Source organism: Trichomycterus rosablanca, chromosome 1 (genome assembly GCF_030014385.1).
Source record: "Trichomycterus rosablanca isolate fTriRos1 chromosome 1, fTriRos1.hap1, whole genome shotgun sequence".
Lineage (NCBI taxonomy): Eukaryota > Metazoa > Chordata > Actinopteri > Siluriformes > Trichomycteridae > Trichomycterus > Trichomycterus rosablanca.
In genome coordinates this window covers 8,219,551-8,224,932 of record NC_085988.1, presented here as the reverse complement: position 1 = coordinate 8,224,932, position 5,382 = coordinate 8,219,551, and the positions used below count along the sequence as shown (strand labels likewise).

Below are 5,382 nucleotides of genomic sequence, written 5' to 3'. Positions count from 1 at the left end.
CATTATGTGACACATGAAAATTTCACCTTATTAACTTCTTAAACCTTTACAGTACCTTGTTAAAAGAACGCGTGAGGTGAAACCGTGGTAAACATGGATTCAAACTCTCAACCTTTCAATTGATAGCCCAAAGCTCTTTGTACTGTTTATGTAGAGTTTTCCTACTGTCCCAACTTTTATGGAATAAAGTGTGGATGAAAACGATTGTCTAGAAGTAGTTTAACCTGAATTAGCTTTGATTCTACAGTATGATCGATATTCTCTCGTGTGTTTCCAGGTAAAGGATCTCCACGGAGAACTATTATCATTACTGTTGCAATAATAGCTGTTGTGTTCTGTTGCTTGGGCTTCTGTCGGTACGCTAACAATCGTAGTAAGTATGTTAACTATACTCCTCAGAACACTGAATGTGTATGTAACGTGTGTGTACGTAACGTGTGTGTACCTGATGAAGTGTGTGTGTAACGTGTGTGTGTAATGTGTGTGTTTGTAACGTGTGTGTGTGTGTGTGTGTGTGTAACATACGTGTGTGTTTGTGTAACGTGTGTGTACAGTGGGGCCACTGATTGTGCAGGTTCTCCTACTTAGAAAGATGAGAGAGGTCTGTAATTTTCATCATAGCTACACTTCAACTATGAGAGACAAAATGAGAAAAAAAAAATCCAGGAAATCACATTGTAGGATTTTTAAAGAATTTATTTTTAAATTATGGTGGAAAATAAGTATTTGGTCACCCACAAACAAGCAAGATTTCTGGCTCTCACAGACCTGTAACTTCTTCTTTAAGAAGCTCTTCTGTCCTTCACTCGTTACCTGTATTAATGGCACCTGTTTGACCTCGTTATCTGTATAAAAGACACCTGTCCACAGCCTCAAACAGTCAGACTCCAAACTCAACCATGGCCAAGACCAAAGAGCTGTCGAAGAACACCAGGAAGAAAATTGTAGACCTGCACCAGGCTGGGAAGAGTGAATCTACAATAGGCAAGCAGGTTGGTGTGAATAAATCAACTGTGGGAGCAATTGTAAGAAAATGGAAGACATACAAGACCATTGATAATCTCCCTCGATCCCATGGGGTCAAAATGAGAACGGTGAGCAAAAATCCCAGAACTACACGGAGGGACCTGATGAATGACCTGCAGAGAGCTGGGACCAAAGTAACAAAGGCTACCATTAGTAACACACTACGCCGAGAGCGACTCAAATCCTGCAGTGCCAGGCGTGTCCCCCTGCTTAAGCCAGTACATGTCCAGGCCTGTCTGAAGTTTGCCAGAGAGCATATGGATGATCCAGAAGAGGATTGGGAGAATATCATGTGGTCAGATGAAACCAAAATTGAACTTTTTGGGAAAAACTCAACTTGTCGTGTTTGGAGGAAGAAGAAGAACCCAAGAACACCATACCTACTGTGCAGCATGGGGGTGGAAACATCATGCTTTGGGGCTGTTTTTCTGCAAAGGGGACAGGACGACTGATCCGTGTTAAGGGAAGAATGAACAGGGCCATGTATCATGAGATTTTAAGCCAAAACCTCCTTCCATCAGTGAGAGCATTGAAGATGGAACGTGGCTGGGTCTTCCAGCATGACGATGATCCCAAACACACCGCTCGGGCAACGAAGGAGTGGCTCCGTAAAAAGCATTTCAAGGTCCTGGAGTGGCCTAGCCAGTCTCCAGACCTCAACCCCATAGAAAATTTGTGGAGTCCGTGTTGCCCAGCGACAGCCCCAAAACATCACTGCTCTAGAGGAGATCTGCATGGAGGAATGGGCCAAAATACCAGCTACAGTGTGTGCAAACCTGGTGAAGACTTACAGGAAACGTTTCACCTCTGTCATTGCCAACAAAGGTTATGTTACAAAGTATTGAGTTGAACTTTTGTTATTGACCAAATACTTATTTTCCACCATAATTTACAAATAAATTCTTTAAAAATCCTACAATGTGATTTCCTGGATTTTTTTTCTCATTTTGTCTCTCATAGTTGAAGTGTAGCTATGATGAAAATTACAGACCTCTCTCATCTTTCTAAGTAGGAAAACTTGCACAATCAGTGGCTGACTAAATACTTTTTGGCCCCACTGTATGTAACGTGTTTGTGTAACGTGTGTGTGTGTGTGTGTGTGTAACGTGTGTGTGTATGTAACGTGTGTTTGTGTAACGTGTGGGTATGTAACGTGTGTGTTTGTAAAATACGTGTGTGTGTAACGTGTGTGTGTGTGTAACGTGTGTGTAACGTGTGTGTAACGTGTGTGTAACGTGTTTGTAACGTGTGTGTATGTAACGTGTGTAACGTGTGTGTTTTTAACGTGTATGTAACGTATGTGTGTGCAACATGTGTTTGTGTAACGTGTGTGTGTGTAACGTGTGTGTGTGTAATGTGTGTGCGTGTAACGTGTGTGTTTGTAACGTGTGTGTGTGTAACGTGTGTGTATGTAACGTGTGTATGTAACGTGTGTTTGTAACGTGTGTGTTTGGAATGTGTGTGTTTGTAAAGTGTGTGTGTAACGTGTGTTTGTAACGTGTGTGTGTGTGTGTAACGTGTGTGTTTGTAACGTGTGTGTTTGGAATGTGTGTGTTTGTAAAGTGTGTGTGTAACGTGTGTTTGTAACGTGTGTGTATGTAACGTGTGTGTTTGTAATGTGTGTGTTTGTAAAGTGTGTGTGTAACGTGTGTGTAACGTGTGTGTGTGTGTAACGTGTGTGTATGTAACGTGTGTGTTTGTAATGTGTGTGTTTGTAAAGTGTGTGTGTAACGTGTGTGTATGTAACGTGTGTGTTTGTAATGTGTGTGTGTAACGTGTGTGTTTGTAACGTGTGTGTGTGTGTTTGTAAAGTGTGTGTGTAACGTGTGTGTGTGTAACGTGTGTTTGTAATGTGTGTGTGTGTAACGTGTGTTTGTAACGTGTGTGTGTGTGTAACGTGTGTTTGTAACGTGTGTGTATGTAACGTGTGTGTTTGTAACGTGTGTGTATGTAACGTGTGTGTTTGTAATGTGTGTGTATGTAACGTGTGTGTTTGTAATGTGTGTGTGTGTGTAACGTGTGTTTGTAACGTGTGTGTATGTAACGTGTGTGTTTGTAACGTGTGTGTGTGTGTAACGTGTGTTTGTAACGTGTGTGTATGTAACGTGTGTGTTTGTAACGTGTGTGTATGTAACGTGTGTGTTTGTAACGTGTGTGTATGTAACGTGTGTGTTTGTAATGTGTGTGTGTGTGTAACGTTGTGTGTTTGTAACGTGTGTGTGTTTGTAAAGTGTGTGTAACGTGTGTGTATGTAACGTGTGTGTGTGTGTGTGTAACGTGTGTTTGTAACGTGTGTACACGACGTGTGTGTGTGTGTAACGTACGTGTGTGTACATGTGTGTATGTAACGTGTGTGTTTGTAACGTGTGTGTGTTTGTAAAGTGTGTGTGTAACGTGTGTGTATGTAACGTGTGTGTTTGTAACGTGTGTGTGTGTGTGTAACGTGTGTTTGTAACGTGTGTACACGACGTGTGTGTGTGTGTGTGTGTAACGTACGTGTGTGTACGTGTGTGTATGTAACGTGTGTGTTTGTAAAGTGTGTGTGTAACGTGTGTGTATGTAACGTGTGTGTTTGTAACGTGTGTGTGTGTGTGTGTGTGTGTGTGTAACGTGTGTTTGTAACGTGTGTACACGACGTGTGTGTGTGTGTGTGTGTGTAACGTACGTGTGTGTACAACGTGTGTGTTTGTAACGTGTGTGTTTTTTACTCTTTGCAGATTCACCTTCAAGCTCAAGTCCAGATCAGATGATTTAACTGCTGGTGAGTGTCTGCATGATTTATTTATTGTTCCGATTGGTCAGAAGTCGTGTTTCCTATTCTGTAATGGCTGCGGTGGTGTGAAAAATGAATCATCCACTTTTTGATTGTCTGGTGCTTGGCTGTTCAGTAATCCAGCAATAAACACAATATAAATGTGACTGTGATGGTCAGAGCTGATGTTGTTTGGTTTTCCTAACTTATGAGAGAGTACCGAGCTTGAGCTGTGAATTCTGAGCCACATAAAAACAAAGATATAAAGATTTGTATTTTTGGCTGGTGTGTGGATGTTGGTTATTGAAAGAATGGTAATAGACGAACTCTTTGGTATAAACACGACTTTTACAGCCTCTTATCACCTAATTTTTATGGATTATTTTATAGTCAGTGTGTAATGAAGTGTAATGAACATGAGGTGCCGTAAAAAGTACAATTATGGTAAATTAAATAACAATAAGCTCAAATTCTGTGGTAGAGAAACATCATGATTAAAAAATGAATTACTTTTTTTGTTCTTCTTTGTAATTAACAGGATATAAAGAACTCCGGTGAAGAGCCCAAACCAAAAACTTAAAGAGAGCTGCATGTTGTTACAAAAATATACAAGAGAAGATGTTTTCTTATTTAAAAAAAAATATATTTTTTTGTATGGTTAAACTGGAAATAATTTTTCCAGCTAGTTTGGAAGCTGGGGTCAGAGCGCAGGGTCAGCCATCATATGGCGCCCCTGGAGCAGACAGGGTTAAGGGCCTTGCTCGAGGACCCAAGTTGCTGCATTGCAGAGCCTGGATTTGAACCGCCAATCTTCCAACTGATAGCCTGATTGACTGAAGAATCTGAATGAAGATTATTTCTTATTAATGTTACATTTTCTCTAACTGTCATGCCCACATTGGCAGGGAAGGGGGCAAGTTGACAAAGTGTAGTTCTTTCTGAACAACACTTCAAACTAAGCATTTTCTGCATCTCATGTTACTAGCTACACCCGGGAGAAATGTTTTAAAGGTGTAGCTGAGCCTCAGCTATGGTCTGAGTCTCCACAACTTCATCTCTCCCGCTAGCTCACTTGCTGTTGCTCTTCAGAAACTGTTTTGTTTCCAGGAACTCAGCTGGTAAACTTCAGTGGTCTTCTGGTTTCTGCAGCTACCAGTGAAAACCGTTTTCAAGTTTTCCCATGGGTGGCATGGCAGCTTCCTGAGTTTCTGAGTCACTACCTGTTCGCTAAGCTGCTGTTTTTATTCCGTGGAGAACATTCGATTCGTGCCTTACAGCTAGCTGAGTTGCCCCCAACTGCCTCTTTTGTTTTCATTGTTTCCTGGTGATTGTGTTGCAGTTGTTAGGAGCGCTCCTGCAATAAAGATCTGTGCAGGTTTGGTTACAGGATGAGCCGAGGGGGTATGGAGGTACGAACCTGCTTTCTCTGGAACTGTGATGCACCTGCAGCCAATCAATGAGCAATAAACCCAATGGGCACAGATGATGGCAAAGAGCAAAAAGGTGCCAGGTCTGACCATCTCAGCAAGACTGTAAAACCAGCAGCACGTGTGTGCAGAATAAATCTGAAGGAAATACGTCTGCAGCAAGCACACACTTACACT

At 41.6% G+C, this 5,382-nt stretch overlaps 1 long non-coding RNA gene across 1 annotated transcript; it reads left to right on the top strand.

Moving 5' to 3' along the window:
- Positions 1-290: 290 nt before the first annotated feature.
- On the top strand, positions 291-4,396 carry LOC134318485 (uncharacterized). The gene is made up of 3 exons (XR_010013385.1): positions 291-373; positions 3,744-3,787; positions 4,317-4,396. It is a non-coding gene; the product is annotated as an uncharacterized LOC134318485 (long non-coding RNA).
- Positions 4,397-5,382: the final 986 nt, after the last annotated feature.